Consider the following 21147-nt stretch of genomic DNA (forward strand, 5'->3'; position numbering starts at 1 on the left):
TTTACAGCTTCTCATCCCGGCAATTCAGGACAGGAGGCAGATCTGAAGAAGACCGGGTAAGATGGGTAGAAGTCGGGGGAACTGTGTACCCGGGTATCAGGGGAGCCGTGACCACTGGAGGGCTCCATGAGTGCGGACCTGGAGGGGTTGGTTTGCCGCCCCCCCAAAAAATGTTTAGCACCAGCCGTCACTGCTTTCTATCATCTCAAACCAGTCTGCCCATTCTTCTCTGACATCAACAAGGCATCTTCCCCAACACAACTGGCGCTCACTGGATATTTTCTCTTTTTCGGACCATTCTCTGTAAACCCGAGAGATGGTTGTGCGTGAAAATCCCAGTAGATCCACAGTTTGTGAAATACAGTAAAGCCTTGGTTTGAGAGTAACTTGGTTTGAGAGCGTTTTGCAAGACAAGCGAAATTTTTTAATAAATTTCGACTTGATATACAAGCGATGTCTTGATCTACAAGTAGCGTCACGTCACAACTGAGTATAAAAGAGAAGAGAGGCGTCTCTAAGTGTAGCAATATGGTTACATTTAATGAAGGTACAACATTTAGCAACATATTGCTACACTTAGAGGCTCCTCTCTTCTCTTTTATACTCTGGAGCTCCTGCTGGATTTTGCTTTTAATCCCCTTGTGGAGGCTTCCATTTGTGGGTGGACATTTTATGGTTACACAACCAATCACATTGCTATATTTTTACATGGACTATAAACTGAAGGACCTATGAATAAATGGCTGTAGAATGAATCATCTGAGTTTCCATTATTTCTTATGGGGAAATTTGCTTTGATATACATGTGCTTTGGATTACAAGCATGTTTCTGGAACGAATTATGCTTGCAATCCAAGGTTTTACTGTACTCAGACCAGCCCGTGTGGCACCAACAACCATGCCATGTTCGAAGTCACTAAAATCCCCTTTCTTCCCCATTCTGATGCTCAGTTTGAACTTCAGCTAGTCGTCTTCATCACATCTAGATGCCTAAATGCATTGAGTTGCTTCCATGTGATTGGCTGATTTGTGTTACCAAGCAATTGTACCTAATAAAATGGCCGGTGAGTGTATAAGGAACCATTTGGCTCAGCGCACATTTTTAGAGCCACTGGTTGGGGGGTCCTTGGCAGATGTCGGAACCTCGTGCCTCGCACCCTATTTTTAATGCCAGCCTAAAAGCTTAGCATACAACAAAAATGGGCAAGCATCGAGAGGACATAAAATGATTATTGGAACCTTTTAGAGAGAAAGAGCTCATACATACATGCATGGTAGTACTAACTCTAACCAAATTCATTCTGGAAGTCAATGTGACTGGTTATAAGGCAGCACTCCGAAAAGCATTGCCTGTCCCAAAGCATCATTACTTGCACTGCTTTTCAACCCCATTAGAATCACTTTAGCACACAGCCCATACTCCCACTGAAACTGGACTTAAAAAAAAAAAAAAAAAAAAAAAAGCATTTTCTTAATTGTAAAAACCAAATGGGAAAAGGCATTAACAAAGGAGAAAAAGTATAATGGCCATCAGGACAGCTATAAAGCAAAATTAATGGCGCGTTTGGAGGAATTATACCCACTAAATACCAGTTTCCAAACTCTTGTAGAAAAATGATCTTGATTATATTGCCAGTTTTCTTTTCCGGATGCAAACCGTCTACGCAGTGGGCGATCGACTCTATAGACATCAAACCCCCGTTCTTAGCAACTTGGCACAACAAGCAACCAGGAGACCCCACCACTTTTATTCTGTACTAGTAGAAAAAAATGCCCAGAGGTTTCTCGAGTGGAAAAGGATTTGAAAGGTACTTAGTTACATAGTTACATAGTAGGTGAGGTTGAAAAAAGTCCATCAAGTCCAACCTCTGTGTGTGATTCTGTGTCAGTATTACATTGTATATCCCTGTATGTTGTGGTCGTTTAGAGGGCCATGCTCATATGGAGGGTAGGATATTTTAGAAAGAATTCCCAACAGAAGTCGTTTTTTTGCTTGAAAAAGTATATAGTAAAACCTTGGATTGCGAGTAACTTGGTCTGCGAGTGTTTTACAAGACAAGCATTTTTTTTTTTTATAAATGTAGCACCCTGGTGTTTAGACAGGGTTGCTAATAATTTTGGCTTGTCAGGTATTAATCATCCTGGCTGATTGTTAGAAGATCCACTGATTCCGCTCTAACTCTGGATTGCTGTACCATCTCTCTTCTGTCACCAGGTGGCGCTTCCTGGTAGCATTAGATTGACAGGGGTGTAGCAAGGTTATGGATGGATGGGGTGCCTCAGCCAATAGGTAGGGGTTTCTTTAGTCCCTTGGCCTGCTGGGAGAGCCTATTTAGTTGGGGTGGAGTCAGGTGATCGGGGTTCCGTGCCACCTGGACGGCTGTCTGGGTGGACGTGTGTTATGTTGTCCGGGGTGGAGTCAGGTGATCGGTGTTCTGTGCCATCTGGACGGCTGTCTGGGTGGACGTGTGTTATGTTGCCTCGGGGTGGAGTCAGGTGATCAGGGTTCTGTGCCACCTGGACGGCTGTCTGGGTGGACGTGTGTTATGTTGCCTCGGGGTGGAGTCAGGTGATCAGGGTTCTGTGCCACCTGGAGGGCTGTCTGGGTGGACGTGTGTTATGTTGCCCCGAGGTGGAGTCAGGTGATCGGGGTTCTGTGCCACCTGGACGGCTGTCTGGGTGGACGTGTGTTATGTTGCCTCGGGGTGGAGTCAAGTGATCGGGGTTCTGTGCCACCTGGACGGCTGTCTGGGTGGATGTGTGTTATGATCCTCTGGGGTGGAGTCAGGTGATCGGGGTTCCGTGCCACCTGGATGGCTGTCTGGGTGGACGTGTGTTATGTTGTCCCGGGGTGGAGTCAGGTGATCGGTGTTCTGTGCCATCTGGACGGCTGTCTGGGTGGACGTGTGTTATGTTGCCTCGGGGTGGAGTCAGGTGATCAGGGTTCTGTGCCACCTAGACGGCTGTCTGGGTGGACGTGTGTTATGTTTCCTTGGGGTGGAGTCAGATGATCGGGGTTCCGTGCCACCTGGACGGCTGTCTGGGTGGACGTGTGCTATGTTGCCTCGGGGTGGAGTCAGGTGATCAGGGTTCTGTGCCACCTGGACAGCTGTCTGGGTGGACGTGTGTTATGTTGCTCCGGGGTGGAGTCAGGTGATCGAGGTTCTGTACCACCTGGATGGCTGTCTGGGTGGATGTGTGTTATGTTGCCCCAGGGTGGAGTCAGGTGATCGAGGTTCTGTACCATCTGGATGGCTGTCTGGGTGGACGTGTGTTATGTTGCCTCGGGGTGGAGTCAGGTGATCAGGGTTCTGTGCCACCTGGACGGCTGTCTGGGTGGACGTGTGTTATGTTGCCTCGGGGTGGAGTCAGGTGATCAGGATTCTGTGCCACCTAGTGGGCTGTCTGGGTGGACGTGTGTTATGTTGCCCCGAGGTGGAGTCAGGTGATCGGGGTTCTGTGCCACCTGGACGGCTGTCTGGGTGGACGTGTGTTATGTTGCCTCGGGGTGGAGTCAGGTGATCGGGGTTCTGTGCCACCTGGACGGCTGTCTGGGTGGATGTGTGTTATGTTGCTCCGGGGTGGAGTCAGGTGATCGAGGTTCTGTACCACCTGGATGGCTGTCTGGGTGGACGTGTGTTATGTTGCCCCAGGGTGGAGTCAGGTGATCGAGGTTCTGTACCATCTGGACGGCTGTCTGGGTGGACGTGTGTTATGTTGCCTCGGGGTGGAGTCAGGTGATCAGGGTTCTGTGCCACCTGGGCGGCTGTCTGGGTGGATGTGTGTTATGTTGCCTTGGGGTGGAGTCAGGTGATCAGGGTTCCGTGCCACCTGGACGGCTGTCTGGGTGGGCGTGTGCTATGTTGCCTCGGGGTGGAGTCAGGTGATCAGGGTTCTGTGCCACCTGGACGGCTGTCTGGGTGGACGTGTGTTATGTTGCTCCGGGGTGGAGTCAGGTGATCAAGGTTCTGTACCACCTGGATGGCTGTCTGGGTGGACGTGTGTTATGTTGCCCCAGGGTGGAGTCAGGTGATCGAGGTTCTGTACCACCTGGATGGCTGTCTGGGTGGACGTGTGTTATGTTGCCCCAGGGTGGAGTCAGGTGATCGAGGTTCTGTACCATCTGGACGGCTGTCTGGGTGGACGTGTGTTATGTTGCCTCGGGGTGGAGTCAGGTGATCAGGGTTCTGTGCCACCTGGGCGGCTGTCTGGGTGGACGTGTGTTATGTTGCCTCGGGGTGGAGTCAGGTGATCAGGGTTCTGTGCCACCTGGGCGGCTGTCTGGGTGGACGTGTGTTATGTTGCCTCGGGGTGGAGTCAGGTGATCAGGATTCTGTGCCACCTAGTGGGCTGTCTGGGTGGACGTGTGTTATGTTGCCCCGAGGTGGAGTCAGGTGATCGGGGTTCTGTGCCACCTGGACGGCTGTCTGGGTGGACGTGTGTTATGTTGCCTCGGGGTGGAGTCAGGTGATCGGGGTTCTGTGCCACCTGGACGGCTGTCTGGGTGGATGTGTGTTATGTTGCTCCGGGGTGGAGTCAGGTGATCGAGGTTCTGTACCACCTGGATGGCTGTCTGGGTGGACGTGTGTTATGTTGCCCCAGGGTGGAGTCAGGTGATCGAGGTTCTGTACCATCTGGACGGCTGTCTGGGTGGACGTGTGTTATGTTGCCTCGGGGTGGAGTCAGGTGATCAGGGTTCTGTGCCACCTGGGCGGCTGTCTGGGTGGATGTGTGTTATGTTGCCTCGGGGTGGAGTCAGGTGATCAGGGTTCCGTGCCACCTGGACGGCTGTCTGGGTGGGCGTGTGCTATGTTGCCTCGGGGTGGAGTCAGGTGATCAGGGTTCTGTGCCACCTGGACGGCTGTCTGGGTGGACGTGTGTTATGTTGCTCCGGGGTGGAGTCAGGTGATCAAGGTTCTGTACCACCTGGATGGCTGTCTGGGTGGACGTGTGTTATGTTGCCCCAGGGTGGAGTCAGGTGATCGAGGTTCTGTACCACCTGGATGGCTGTCTGGGTGGACGTGTGTTATGTTGCCCCAGGGTGAAGTCAGGTGATCGAGGTTCTGTACCATCTGGACGGCTGTCTGGGTGGACGTGTGTTATGTTGCCTCGGGGTGGAGTCAGGTGATCAGGGTTCTGTGCCACCTGGGCGGCTGTCTGGGTGGAGGTGTGTTATGTTGCCTCGGGGTGGAGTCAGGTGATCAGGGTTCCGTGCCACCTGGACGGCTGTCTGGGTGGGCGTGTGCTATGTTGCCTCGGGGTGGAGTCAGGTGATCAGGGTTCTGTACCACCTGGATGGCTGTCTGGGTGGACGTGTGTTATGTTGCCCCAGGGTGGAGTCAGGTGATCGAGGTTCTGTACCATCTGGACGGCTGTCTGGGTGGACGTGTGTTATGTTGCCTCGGGGTGGAGTCAGGTGATCAGGGTTCTGTGCCACCTGGGCGGCTGTCTGGGTGGATGTGTGTTATGTTGCCTCGGGGTGGAGTCAGGTGATCAGGGTTCCGTGCCACCTGGACGGCTGTCTGGGTGGGCGTGTGCTATGTTGCCTCGGGGTGGAGTCAGGTGATCAGGGTTCTGTGCCACCTGGACGGCTGTCTGGGTGGACGTGTGTTATGTTGCTCCGGGGTGGAGTCAGGTGATCAAGGTTCTGTACCACCTGGATGGCTGTCTGGGTGGACGTGTGTTATGTTGCCCCAGGGTGGAGTCAGGTGATCGAGGTTCTGTACCACCTGGATGGCTGTCTGGGTGGACGTGTGTTATGTTGCCCCAGGGTGAAGTCAGGTGATCGAGGTTCTGTACCATCTGGACGGCTGTCTGGGTGGACGTGTGTTATGTTGCCTCGGGGTGGAGTCAGGTGATCAGGGTTCTGTGCCACCTGGGCGGCTGTCTGGGTGGAGGTGTGTTATGTTGCCTCGGGGTGGAGTCAGGTGATCAGGGTTCCGTGCCACCTGGACGGCTGTCTGGGTGGGCGTGTGCTATGTTGCCTCGGGGTGGAGTCAGGTGATCAGGGTTCTGTACCACCTGGATGGCTGTCTGGGTGGACGTGTGTTATGTTGCCCCAGGGTGGAGTCAGGTGATCGAGGTTCTGTACCACCTGGACGGTTGTCTGGGTGGACATGTGTTATGTTGCTAGGCCGAAAGCCTGAGGCCTATTCCAGGGACATCTGGCTGCTAGGCTGCCTGAGGGCCTATCCAGGAGCAGGAGAAGCAGCGGAGGGTTGGGACTTCAGGATTGGAGTCCATTATCCAAACAAGAATACTCGCCGCTCCAGGTGAGACAGGAAGCCTGATGATCTAGCGGGTGCCCGCCCCCGGCTCACCTCCGCATCCAATCAAGATGGAAGAAATGGCTGCACTCCGCAATCGATCAAAATTCTTTATTGGAACATCCCAAGTGCTAACACTTCTGCATCCTAGCCTGTATCATATTCACCTGTTCTCTGTTTGCTCATATACTGTATACTATGTATATATATATATATATATATATATATATATATGCTGCACATGTGGGCACTACTCCTGCTTTATAGGTTGGATGCCTCCTCATGGCTATACATTATACAGATGTCTAGCTATGTGAACATTTACTATTGGCTAAGTACTTCACCATGATGAGCTGTTTATGGTATTAGTTTTTGTTATGTTGATTTTTACAAGGATGGGGGGGGGTAGTACTATGTTTGGCCTTATTTTTACCGCCCTTTGTCTCTCCCTCTCCTTTTTGGTTTCATTTCATTTTATATCTTTATTACGTATATAGCCATGTGTCTTTTGTCTTTTTTGTCTCGGTTGTGCTATATATTCCTTCCTCCTTTTCGTTTAGATTATGGAGGATATTATACTTTGGATGATCTCCCTATGGTTACTATGTATATATTGATGAGTGATTTTATTATGGGGAGACACAATGTGCATACCAATATGCCCATATATCAGCGTATATTAATCAATGGTGGTGACTACAATGTTTATATGGTTAGTGTTTTCTAGTCTAACATTTTGTTTTTCTACAGCACATATATTTTCATTTTGTTATTTATATATATATATATATATATGCAATGTGTGTATGTATATATTTTATATGGGTTTTTCTTGATTTGTTTCGTACGTGAATCACATGCAACAGGAAGTCTGCAAATTAATGATCTGTGTCACCTGTTATAGAATTAGTTGGGGTTATATAAGGATGATCATGCCGACATTTATGTGTAATGATTAAGCGCACCTGAAGAGTGTGAAATTCGTCTACCAGCTCTCTGTTCTTGTTAGCACTTGGGATAATACAATAAAGAATTTTGATCGATTGCGGAGTGCAGCCATTTCTTCTATTAGGATTGGAGTCCAACCGAGTTGTGAAGGTTCAGTCAGACAAGGAACCAGTTGTGGTCGGAGGTAGAGGGGAAGCTGTCGCCACTAAGGGACCATCCACCTTGTTACCAGGGACCACAGTGAGTAAGCTGGAGCAAGTACCAGAGCAGAATTCTCACCAGCCGGGGATGATGAAGAAGGGGGAACGCTTCAGCAGGTGTCAAGCCAGGGACCCAGCAGGACAGCGGGGGTGACGCTTGAGGAGCATCGAGTGCCAAGCCAGGGACCCAGCAGGACAGCGGGGGGTGACGCTTGAGGAGCATCAAGTGCCAAGCCAGGGACCCAGCAGGACAGCGGGGGGTGACGCTTGAGGAGCATCAAGTGCCAAGCCAGGGACCCAGCAAGACAACGGGGGTGACGCTTGAGGAGCATCGAGTGCCAAGCCAGGGACCCAGCAGGACAGCGGGGGGTGACGCTTGAGGAGCATCGAGTGCCAAGCCAGGGACCCAGCAAGACAACGGGGGTGACGCTTGAGGAGCATCGAGTGCCAAGCCAGGGACCCAGCAAGACAACGGGGGTGACGCTTGAGGAGCATCGAGTGCCAAGCCAGGGACCCAGCAAGACAACGGGGGTGACGCTTGAGGAGCATCGAGTGCCAAGCCAGGGACCCAGCAAGATAGCGGGGGGTGACGCTTGAGGAGTATACAGCATGCTAGCTGTGGAAGAGCTCAGGAGATTCAGTGGCGATTGGATCCGGAGGTCTAGTGAGAGACTGGGAGCTCAGTGAATAGACGTCTACAGTGAGAGACTGTAGTGTGAGAGAAGAACTGTTCTGTGTTGCCAATAGTTAAATACAACTACCGTTGTGACTGTTACAAGATTTGTTGCCATAGGAGACAGCAGTCCTACCTATACAGAAGTGGTGTCTGGCTGGCGGCCTTCCCCTGTATAGCTGTCTACCTATAGAAGTCTCGGAGTCTGCCAATTATCATTGCATCTACTCAAGGGTGTCCTGGCCCTAAACCCTCTCTCCCCCAGTTCTGTTAAGAGACAATAAATCTATTTTTGCATTCAAAAAGTATCTGGCGCCCATCAATCCATCTTGCATCACACCAACCATGCCTTGTAACCCACTCTACAAAGACGGATATCAGCTATCCCTGACTCTGGAGGTCGCCATTAGGCCTTTGGAGGTTCGGGACCTTGCTACATAAATTTTAACTTGATAAACGAGCAAGGTCTTGCAATACAAGTAGCGTCAGGTCCAGTGGCGGCCCGTCCACCCCCCCCATCCATGTATCCGGCCCCCTAATCTACATGCAGGGCACCGGACACATGGGTTTGAATGGGGTTTTTTTTTTAAGCACATGATTCGAGCCTGAGGCTCTAATTGGCTTCAAAAAAGGGTGGGCTCAGGGCGCAAATTAATATTCGCTACTGTCTCCTAATTCTCCTCCCGGCCAATCAGGAGGCAGTTCCTGAGACCCGATTGGCCAGGGAGTCTTAGGACTCCTGGCCAATCGGCTCTCAGTCAGGACCCACTTCTTGTTCGGCCTGGAGGAGAAGCAACGGCCCCTGGAGCGAGGAGCTGCAGCCTGGATCCATCTCTGTCTGATCTGCCTCCTTCCTAAAGTAAGGTCTGATCGCCGCTGCATTCCCATCCATCTCCCGCGGGGGGTGGGGGTTGGCATCGCTTTTACTCCCCCCCCCCCAAAATATTGTGCACCAGCCACCACTGGTTAGGTCACAACTGAGTATAAGGCTCGGTTCACACTGCCGCGTCTTGTGATCCGACTTGTGAGACTCCAAGTCGCATGACATGTGAAATCCCATGTTAGTCAATAAGAGCTGTCTTAAAGCGTTCCTTAACCCCCAAAAAAAATAATAATACAGATCCTGTTCTCTTAAAGCATGTTATACAGCACAGTGCTTGTTCTGTGTAATTTGGACCCCCGTATCACCTGAAATACCTGGCTGATCCTGCCTAGCTATGCCCTCCCCTCTGCAAACAGACCTCATAATCATGGCTGCTGAGCCCTGACACCGAGGTCAGTTTGCGTGATTCCGTCATCTGCAGCCTGCTATCTGTCTCCTGTGTAATTCTGCATCCTCCCCCCTCCCCTCTCTGCTTTTCTCTGCTCATACAATATGTCCACCCCCCCCCCCCCCCGCTCCTGCTGCTCTAACTACTCTCATATCTTCTATTACATCATCCCATCCTCTCTGCACTATTATCAGAAGTTTCCCTGTGCCTATGTTCGGCTGGTGCTCCATTTTTTGAGGGGGGGCGGCAAACAAACCACCCACCACCTCCCTGTTCAGTTGGTCAGTCAAACCCCCCTCCCCGTTCGATCCGTCTGTCCGTCAAACCACCCCCTATGTCACTGGGTCGATCGGCAAACCACCCACCACCCCCCCATCTCCTGCCCGTCTAGGTCGTGGGGTGGGCAACGTTGACGGCTTCCCCCTGCGTTTTCCCCTGGCTGCTTCCCCCTGTGTCTCCTCGGCGGCCAATAAGGTCGCTTCTCCTCTCGGCCAATCGGGTCTTAAGACCTGCTTCCTGATTGGCCAGGAGGAGAAGCAGGAAGACAATAGCGAATATTAATTCGCTATTCTCGGACAACTGGGTGGGCTCAGGGTGCAGTGCTCTGCGCCCTGAGCCCACCCTTTTTTGAAGCCAATTGGAGCCTCCAAACAGGCTCCAATCATGTACTCCAAAAAAAATTAAAAAACCCCATTGAAGCGCATGTAGATTAGGGGCCGGGTGCATGGATTAGGGGGGCCCTAATGGAGCAGCCGCCACTAGTTGAAGGTAAATCTAAAGGAAATTGAACAATTTATTTTGTTCATAAACGACCTGGAGGATGGGGTAAACAGTTCAATCTCTGTATTTGCGGACGATACTAAGCTAAGAAGGGCAATAACTTCTCCGCAGGATGTCGAAACCTTGCAAAAAGATCTGAACGAATTAATGGGGTGGGCGACTACATGGCAAATGAGGTTTAATGTAGAAAAATCTAAAATAATGCATTTGTGTGGCAAAAAATATGAATGAAATCTATACACTGGGGGGAGAACCTCTGGGGGAATCTAGGATGGAAAAGGACCTGGGGGTCCTAGTAGATGATAGGCTCAGCAATGGCATGCAATGCCAAGCTGCTGCTAACAAAGAAAACAGAATATTGGCATGCATTAAAAAGTGGATCAACTCCAGAGATAAAATTATAATTCTCCCACTCTACAAGACTCTGGTCCGGCCGCACCTAGAGTATGCTGTCCAGTTCTGGGCACCAGTCCTCAGGAAGGATGTACTGGAAATGAAGCGAGTACAAAGAAGGTCAACTAAGCTAATAAAGGGTCTGGAGCAGTCTTTCTCAATCTTTTCAACACAGGGGAACCCTTGAAAAAACGTTCTGGTCTCAGGGAACCCCTTCTAAAAATGACTATGTCTACAACTCATGATACATTAGTGTGATGGTCAGAAGGAAGAATGCTCCTTACACTTGTGGTCATTGGGAAGAATCCTCTCTTACAGATAACTAAAAAGATCAATGGTGTCAGTTGGAACTTATCTAAGAGGCAAATATTGCACATTGCTCAATGAACCCCTAGAAACCTCTGGAGGAAGTAGATTTCCATGGAACCCTGGTTGAGGAACCCTGGTCTGGAGGATATTAGTTATGAGGAAAGGTTGTGAGCACCGAACTTATTCTCTCTGGAGAAGAGTTGCTTGAGAGGGGATATGATTTCAATATACAAATACCGTACTGGTGACCCCACAATAGGGAGAAAACTTTTTTGCGGAAGGGAGTTTAACAAGACACGTGGCCACTCATTAAAATTAGAAGAAAAGAGGTTTAACCTTAAACTACGTAGAGGGTTCTTTACTGTAATGCCCTGTACACACGGTCGGACATTGATCGGACATTCCGACAACAAAATCCTAGGATTTTTTCAGACGGATGTTGGCTCAAACTTGTCTTGCATACACACGGTCACACAAAGTTGGAAAATCTGAACGCGGTGACGTAAAACACGTCTGTCGGGACTATAAACGGGTCAGTAGCCAATAGCTTTCATCTCTTTATTTATTCTGAGCATGCGTGGCACTTTTTTGCATCGGATTTGTGTACACACGATCGGAAATTCCGACAATGGATTTTGATGTCGGAAAATTTTATAGCCTGCTCTCAAACTTTGTGTGTCGGAAAATCCGATGGAAAATGTGTGATGGAGCCCACACACGGTCGGAATTTCCGACAACAAGGTCCTGTCACACATTTTCCGGCGGAAAATCCGACCGTGTGTACGGGGCATAAGAGCGGCAAGGATGTGGAATTCCCTTCCACAGGCGGTGGTCTCAGCGGGGGGCATCGATAGTTAAAAAAAAAACTATTAGATATGCACCTGAACGACCACAACATACAGGGATATACAATGTAATACTGACATATAATCACGCACATAGGTTGGACTTGATAGGTCTTTTTTCAACCTCACCTACTTTGTAACAAAGGTTGTATAGTGAGTATCCAGCTTTAGCCATGGAAGAAAGGTTACGCTCTGGCTACCTGCTGACCATTCACATCAGAGAGATGTAGTATTGGCATTCAGCTAAGCCCCAAAAAGCCCAATAGCAGCTGAAAGTAGGCACTAGGTAGTCCCCCATTTGGTAATTTTGTGGCAAATTGGCACTACAATGGGGGTCCTAGCCAGTTTTAGGTGAAAGAGCGGAGGTAAGAGAAACCTTGCTGCCAGTTCATGTCCTTGTCAAGACAAAAGGATGATAGTCAGTTTCAAATTGCACTTCATCTGACTACACAGAACATTTTTAAAGGTCATAACCATTCCACTAATGTGTTTAATAGCGCAGCAAGGAGGTGACGCCACCAGTCACTGCCTATCCGTTACACAGCAGAGAACAATGCGCTGCCCGCACTAAACCTGGACCGTCTTTTTACGCCCGCCGACTCAGCCCAAGGCAAGCTGGTGAATGGAGAAAATAAAGATGGAGGGGGTCAGCTTTGACTGCAGAAATAATGATGGCGGTTATCTATAAGCTTTTCAATATTTGTAGAATTAACAAAAGCTGCTGACCTGCAATACATGAAAGATTTAGAAGCAGCGTTGTATAACCCATTCTTGTAAACGCTCGTCCGAACAGTATCAGCTTCTGTAAGCGTTTACATTGAAAATAAAACTTTGACCAACTTCTTTGAAACTTTTTTTTAAAAAAATGTAAAGTGTATGTAAAAGGCAAAACTTTTTTTTTTCTTTTAGATAGCTTGTTTGGTTGGCTTTTGAGTGCCACATCCCTAATTTAAATTTTACATTCAAAAGGGTTGGAAAAACCCATAGGTATGGCGGGATGTTGAAGGCGCAAATCAAAATATAATTAAAAGAGATATAAGTTTATTACAAAACTGCATAAAAAAAAGTATTCATACCCCTTCAAATTTTACTCAATTTGTTACAATCAAAAAAGGAAATATATTTTATTGGGATTTTCTGTCATAAACCAACACAAAGTGTCACATAATTGTGAAGTGGAAGGAAAATGATAAATGGTTTTCAACATTTTATACAAATAAATATGTGAAAAGTGTGGGGTATATTTGTATGGCGCCCCCCTGAGTCAATACTTTGTAGAACCACCTTTCACTGCAATTACAGCTGCAAGTCTTTTTGGGGATGTCTCTACCAGCTTTGTACATCTAGAGAGGGACATTTTTGCCCATTTTTCTTTGCAAAATATCTCAAGCTCTGTCAGATTGGATGGAGAGCGTCTGTGAACAGCAATTTTCAAGTCTTGCCACAGATTCTCAATTGGATTTAGGTCTGGACTTTGACTGGGCTATTCTAACACATGAATATGCTTTGATCTAAACCATTCCATTGTAGCTCTGGCTGTATGTTTAGGGTCGTTGTCCTGCTGGAAGGTGAACCTCCGCCCCAGTCTCAAGTCTTTTGCAGACTCTAACAGGTTTTCTTCTAAGATTGTCCTGTATTTGGCTCCATCCATCTTCCCATCAACACCGACCAGCTTCCCTGTCCCTGTTGAAGCAAAGCATCCACACAGCATGATGCTGCCACCACCATGTTTCACGGTGGGGATGGTGTGTTCAGGGTGATGTGCAGTGTTGGTTTTCCACCACACATAGCGTTTTGCTTTTCAGAAAGTTAAATTTTGGTCTCATCTGACCAGAGCACCTTCTTCCACATGTTTGCTGTGTCCTCCACATGGCTTCTCGCAAACTGCATATGGGACTTCTTATGGCTTTCTTTCAACAATGTCTTTCTTCTTGTCACTCTTCCATAAAGGTCAGATTTGCGGAGAGTACGACTAATAGTTGTCCTGTGGACAGATTCTCCCACCTGAGCTGTGGATCTCTGCAGCTCCTCCAGAGTTACCATGGACCTCTTGGCTGCTTCTCCGATTAATGCTCTCCTTGCCCAGCCTGTCAGTTTAGGTAAATATATATATTTAATATATAATATATAATATAATATAATTTAATAATATAATATATAAGACAAGTGTGTCTTGCCTACAGTCAAGCATGGTGGTGGGAGTGTCATGGTCTGGGGCTGCATGAGTGCTGCCGGAACTGGGGAGCTACAGTTCATTGAGGGAACCATGAATGCCAACATGTACTGTGACATACTAAAGCAGAGCATGATCCCCTCCCTTCAGAGACTGGGCCGCAGGGCAGTATTCCAACATGATAACGACCCCAAACACACCTCCAAGAGGACCACTGCCTTGCTAAAGAAGCTGAGGGTAAAGGTGATGGACTGTCCAAGCATTTCTCCAGACCTAAACCCTATTGAGCATCTGTGGGGAATCCTCAAACGCAAGGTGGAGGAGTGCAAGCTCTCTACCTTCCACCAGCTCCGTGATGTCATCATGGAGGAGTGGAAGAGGACTCCAGTGGCAACCTATGAAGCTCTGGTGAACTCCATGCCCAAGAGGGTTAAGGCAGTGCTGGAAAATAATGGTGGCCACACAAAATATTGACACTTGGGTCCCAATTCGGACATTTTCACTTAGAGGTGTACTCACTTTTGTTCCCAGCGGTTTAGACATTAATGGCTGTGCGTTTAGTTATTTTGAGGGGACAGCAAATTTACACTGTTATACAAGCTGTACACTCACTACTTTACATTGTAGACAAGTGTCATTTCTTCAGTGTTGTCACATGAAAAGATAGAAGAAAATATTTACAAAAATGTGAGGGGTCAACTCGCTTTTGTGAAATACCGTATGTGCCACTTTGCGTTGGTCTATCACATGAAATCCCAATAAAATACATTTACGTTTTTGGTTGTAACATGACAAAATGTGGAAAATTTCAAGGGGCGTGAATACTTTTTCAAGGCACTGTAACTATGCAATAAAGTCATGCCTGGAGCTCAGCTTTAGGTGATTCTTTTAAATATCTCTAGAGATTAAAAACAACAGTCCCCATTGGGCCACCTCACCTAGACCCTTCATTGTTCAATGAGCTGTTCAATCCTGTGGTTTTCAAGCCCGCGTGCATGGGGCCATAGAAGATGATGGTAGAACCTACAGACCAGAATGGTATATGGTGAACAAGACAAAGCTGCATTATTAGAGTAAAACAAATGTTTAATTAGTTCTAATAGTTCTATATGTGAAAAACACTGCTCCCAAATGCCCGGCATTCAATATGTTCTTTTATGTCCCGTGTCTCCGAAGAGTATTTATATTTTAGGACAGAGATAGTTTACACATAATAGACAAAACTAAGTGACCAATTTATATCTCCAAATCCATTACCGGGAATAATGAAAATCTTGCAGCTGTTAAAAGGAATTAATTAGAGAACGATGCAAACCAGCAATGCGTGGAGGCAAATTAGAACCAAACAGAAATACCAAACTAAATCACTAACGCAATGCCAACGACATTACAATGGAGGAATAACATTAATAGGCCACCCAGCAATGACACCCCATAACCAGCCGCCAGTCCAGCCATCGCAGAGAGCTTCACATTACCTTTTTTTTTGGGGTATTTTATAGTATACCGTATATACTCGAGTATAAGCCCAGTTTTTCAGCACTATTTTTGTGCTGAAAATGCCCCCCTCGGCTTATACTCGAGTCAAGCACTTTTCTGCAGCAGAGAATGACATTTTCCGGACCGACTTTGGGGCCCCGTATCTTGGGGCCACTTGGTGCTAGGAACCCCAAATTTTGTGGAACTAGCCTACAACATATCCAAAGCTGGGGTTCCTAGCACCAAGTGGCCCTGAGATATGGGGCCCCAAAGTCGGTTCGGAAAATGTCATTCTCTGCTGCAGAAAAGTGCTTGACATTTTTTGAACCGACTTTGGGGCCCCGTATCTCGGGGCTACTTGGTGCTAGGAATATGTTGTAGTGCTAGTTGCACTGGGTTTGCACACCAAATTTGGGGTTCCTAGCACCAAGTGGCCCCGAGATATGGGGCCCCAAAGTTGGTCAACTGTGTCCATCTGCAGCAATGTCATTTCGGGACCCTTTGGGTACAGAGACCACAAAATTTTGGCTGCAGCTAGGGGGCATCTAGGAACCCTTAATTACAGAGTTTGAAGTTCGGGGGACCTATGGCAGCAAAATGGGCACAGTGAGGCTGCAAATGGGCACAGTGAGGCTACAAATGGGCACAGTGAGGCTGCAAATGGGAACAGTGAGGCTACAAATGGGCACAGTGAGGCTGCAAATGGGAACAGTGAGGCTGCAAATGGGCAACAGTGAGGCTGAAAATGGGCACAGTGAGGCTGCAAATGGGCACAGTGAGGCTACAAATGGGCACAGTGAGGCTGCAAATGGGAACAGTGAGGCTGCAAATGGGCAACAGTGAGGCTGAAAATTGGCATTGTTGACCCTCTTTTCCACTTACAGTAGCTGCACATTTCTCACCCTAGGCTTATACTCGAGTCAATACGTTTTCCCAGTTTTTCGTGGTAAAATTAGGTGCCTCGGCTTATATTCGGGTCGGCCTATACTCGAGTATATACGGTAATTTCCCTATTACAATAACTACTGTACATAGCATTAGGCTTCACCATTCTGTTGCTACTTTCCTGACTGTTATACTCATCCTATGGATTCACTACTTAGGCTGGCCGTAGATGGCTAGATGACCCCTAAGAATGAGGAATGATCTACTTATCATTCATAGCTTTGGGATCTATTGAGTTTTAAGTTACACTATATTGTCAAAAGTATTGGGACGCCTGCCTTTACACGCACATGAACTTTAATGGTATCCCACTCTTAGTCCGTAGGGTTCAATTTTGAGATGGCCCACCCTTTGACATTCTGTATGCAAAAAAGGCTCCTTGCATCAGAGTTATACAATTTTTATATATACTGATTTCTGATGATCTATTACCTTATCCAATATTATAAAGATACTTGGCTGATTTACAAAGGTTGGTAAAAATAAAACTGGAGCAAAATCAAAGTAGATGACCAGAGAAACCCGATTCCTTGCATCATACACTATATTACCAAAAGTATTGGGACGCCTGCCTTTACACACACATGAAGTTTAATGACATCCCAGCCTTAGTCCGTAGGGTTCAATATTGAGTTGGCCCACCCTTTGCAGGTATAACAGCTTCAACTCTTCTGGGAAGGCTGTCCACAAGGTTTAGGAGTGTGTCTATGGGAATGTTTGACCATTCTTCCAGAAGCGCATTTGTGAGGTCAAGGCACTGATGTTGGACGAGAAGGCCTGGCTCGCAGTCTGCGCTCTAATTCATCATGAAGGTGTTCTATCAGGTTGAGGTCAGGACTCTGTGCAGGCCAATCAAGTTGCTCCACCCCAAACTCGCTCGTGCGCAGTCATGTGGAACGGTAAGGGGCCATCCCCAAACTGTTCCCACAAAGTTAGGATCATGAAATTTCCCAAAATTTCTTGATGTGCTGACACCTTAAGCAGGGCTGGTGCAAGGATTTTTGACACCCTGGGCGAAAAATCTCATTTTGCCGTCCCCATTGGCTCCACCCCTGACTCCACCCCCTTTGCCCTGCCCATGTAACAGGAGGTGGTGGCTCTGCTTCCTCTAGCACTGGCTCCAGTGCTGCACTAAGCCTCTAATTACACTACCGGTCAGATGGAGCAGCTACCTGAGACTGAGTTAGTTACATGCTGCAGCCTGCAGAGCATGCAAACGCGGAGGGAAACCAGTGGTTGCCTAGTATGCCTAGTGGTAGCACCAGCTCTGGCCTTAAGGGTTCCCTTCACTGGAACTAAGGGGCCAAGCCCAACACCCCCCCCCCCCTTCCTGCTCATATTACTCTAACAATACACCTGTAACCAGAAACATAAATTAACAAGAGCTAATTAACTAGTCCCTTAAAGCGGCCGAGGTGACTCAATGCCCACCTTCTCACAATAGTAGGAGCTCCAGTAGGAGTCGGCCCGTCTCCTACAGTACATTGTACAGAGGCCAATGTGATCAGCTCTTTCAATTAACATGTTGAGTTCAGAATCAAATAAACCAAGAATAGTCTTTATATATATCCTGGGAGATATTGTGGATAAATATTACTGTCCAATTTTAAGTAATCCAAGCCCCATTTTCTCAGTCCCCATAATGGACACAGGGTGACTTAGACATAGGAGGTGCATGGGGAGCTGAAACAAGGGTTTCCCAACCTCTCCAAGGGATTCTGGGTTCCACGGGCCCTCCCGTCACAGGGGCCATCCCCAAACTGTTCCCACAAAGTTGGGAGCATGAAATTGTCCAAAATGTCTTGGTATGCTGATGCCTTAAGGGTTCCCTTCACTGGAACTAAGGGGCCAAGCCCAACCCCTGAAAAACAACCCCCCACCATAATCCCCCCTCCACCAAATGATTTGGACTAGAGCACAAAGCAAGGTCCATAAAGCAATGGATGAGTGAGTTTGGGGTGGAGGAACTTGACTGGCCTGCACAAAGTCCTGACCTCAACCCGATAGAACACCTTTGGGATGAATTGGAGTGGAGACTGCGAGCCAGGCCTTCTCGTCCAACATCAGTGCCTGACCTCACAAATGCACTTCTGGAAGAATGGTCAAACATTACCATAGACACACTCCTAAACCTTGTGGACGGCCTTCCCAGAAGAGTTGAGACTGGGATGCCATTAAAGTTCATGTGCGTGTAAAGGCAGACGTCCCAATACTTTTGGTAATATCGTGTATAATGCAAGGAATCATGCTTCTCTGGTCATCCACTTTGATTTTGCTCCAGTTTTATTTTTACCAACCTTAGTAAATTAGCCAAGTAGTATCTTTATAATATTGGATAAGGGAATAGATCATCAGAAATCAGTATATATAAAAATGTATAACTCTGATGCAAGGAGCCTTTTTTTTTTTTTTTTTTTTGCATACAGATTGTCATTCACATGGGAAGCCGAGAACAGAAAGAGTAAAACCCACGTGCAGATTTGTTGAAGTATAGCTCGTCTCATTTATAAAACTTTCATTGGTAACTTTAGCCGCAGTACAGATTCACCGGTGTCATGTTATGCCCCCTCTCCTCCCCCCCCCCCACACGGGTCATAGAGCGGGTCGGCTCTGCAACAAGAACAGCTGATGAAAACAGCTGCCTCTCTCTTGTGCTGGGTCCTCGGATAATTGTGACAAGTCATCTGACCCATTATCCAGGCCAGAGGTGTACGGCGTGCATCTCCAGTGGAATATTTAACACCGTCAGAAACCTTTGAAACCCTCCAAGTAGACTTTGTGTGCCGAGAAACATGCCGAGTAATTATTTATGAATGATGCCACCAGCATGGCCTCGTGTTTCAGGCCCTGAGCGTCGCAACATCACCATAATAAACTTCGCTGGAGATAACGATGGCGTCCCTCTTTTGGGGCCTCGTACTAAACATCCCTCGATACTCAGAACTTCTGTCCCCCAACAAGACATTCCTCACAGCACAGACAGTCGTTAGGCCTGATTTCACAAACTTCCCTTGTGCATCCGGTAATGTTGCTGCATATTTCTCTGCTGATTATTTTAGAATTGTCTAGATTTTTTTGTTCCAGTTGGTTTAGGCCCCAATTAACACAAGTCATGACCATGGGGAACGGCTCACAGAGCAGTCCCAGATGTCCATAGCCAAATGGCTCGGTACATACAATGTCACAGCTGTATTGTCTGGCTGCAATTTAGTGCATTGTCCATATAAAACAGAATTCCAGGTTTATTATCACTTTAAATACTTCTATTGGGTCAATCTGGCGCAAACGAATCATTTGCATGCCAGAACAATCTAGCCACTGGGGCTGCTGTAACTAGTAGGAATAGCTTCATACAGTAAGCAGAGCTCAGTTTCGACATGACAGCAGTACGAGACATTACTTCTCGGCTGCCGGGTATAACTCAAGTCAGTCTCAGCACGTACGTTCAAGAGAAGTCTTGTATTTTTCCCAATGAATACAAGGCTTCCTCCAATCTCCAACTCAGCCAATCGGAAAAAAAACACCTTGTAATTATTGATAAAATGACAAGGCTTCTCATGAATTGCTAAAGCCATTTTCAACCAGGGTTCCATGGAGCTCTAGGGTTCCTCCAGAGGTTGCTAGAGGATCCATGAGCTGTGGCTATTTTACCTCCCATATGACGTTGCCTGCATGAATCGGGGTCCAAAGCCACTTGGCAGATCTTATTAGTCTGTAAAGGTGGCATTCTTTCCATCACATTAAGTAAGGAGCATTTTTCCCACTGATCACCATTGTAAGGAACATTCTTCCCACTGATCACCAATGTAAGGAGCATTCTTCTCACTGACCACCAATGTAAGGAACATTCTTCCCACTGATCACCAATGTAAGGAGCATTCTTCTCACTGACCACCAATATAAGGAACATTCTTCCCACTGATCAACAATGTAAGGAGCATTCTTCCCACTGACTGTCAACGTAAGCAGCATTCTTCCCACTGATCAACAGTGTAAGGAGCATTCTTCCCATGGCCCACCAATGTAAGGGGCATTCTTCCCACTGACCCCCAATGTAAGGAGCATTCTTCTCACTGACCACCAATGTAAGGAGCATTCTTCTCACTGATCACCAATGTAAAGAGCATTCTTCTCACTGATCACCAATGTAAGGAGCATTCTTCCCACTGATCACCAATATAAGGGGAATTCTTCTCACTGATCACCAATGTAAGGAGCATTATTCCCACTGATCACCAATGTAAGGAGCATTCTTCCCACTGATCACCAATGTAAGAAGCATTCTTCTCACTGACCACCAATTTAAGAGACATTCTTGCCAATGATCACCAATGTAAGGAGCATTCTTTCCACTGATCACCAATGTAAGGGACATTCTTCCCACTGACCACCAATATAAGGGGCATTCTTCTCACTGACCACCAATGTAAGGAGAATTCCTCCCACTGACCTCCAATATAAGGAGCATAATCTCCACAGATTGTCAACATAAAGAGCATTCTTCCCACAGCCCACCAATATTAGGGATATTCTTCCCACAGCCCACCAATGTAAGGAGCATTCTTCCCACTGACCATCAATGTAAGGAACATTCTTCCCACTGATCACCAATGTAAGGAACATTCTTCCCACTGATCACCAACGTAAGGAACATTCTTCCCACTGATCACCAATATAAGGAACATTCTTCCCACTGATCACCAATGTAAGGAGCATTCTTCCCACTGATCACCAACGTAAGGAACATTCTTCCCACTGACCACCAATATAAGGGGCATTCTTCTCACTGACCACCAATGTAAGGAGCATAATCTCCACAGATTGTCAACATAAAGAGCATTCTTCCCACAGCCCACCAATATTAG

General features: G+C 47.5%; 1 protein-coding gene across 4 annotated transcripts in view; it reads right to left on the minus strand.

The window, feature by feature from the left end:
* PKNOX2 (PBX/knotted 1 homeobox 2) overlaps positions 1-21147 on the minus strand; it is a 763496-nt gene that overhangs the window by 543330 nt on the left and 199019 nt on the right. The window lies entirely within an intron of this gene.

This window comes from Aquarana catesbeiana, linkage group LG10 (genome assembly GCF_042186555.1).
Source record: "Aquarana catesbeiana isolate 2022-GZ linkage group LG10, ASM4218655v1, whole genome shotgun sequence".
Taxonomy (NCBI): Eukaryota; Metazoa; Chordata; class Amphibia; order Anura; family Ranidae; genus Aquarana; species Aquarana catesbeiana.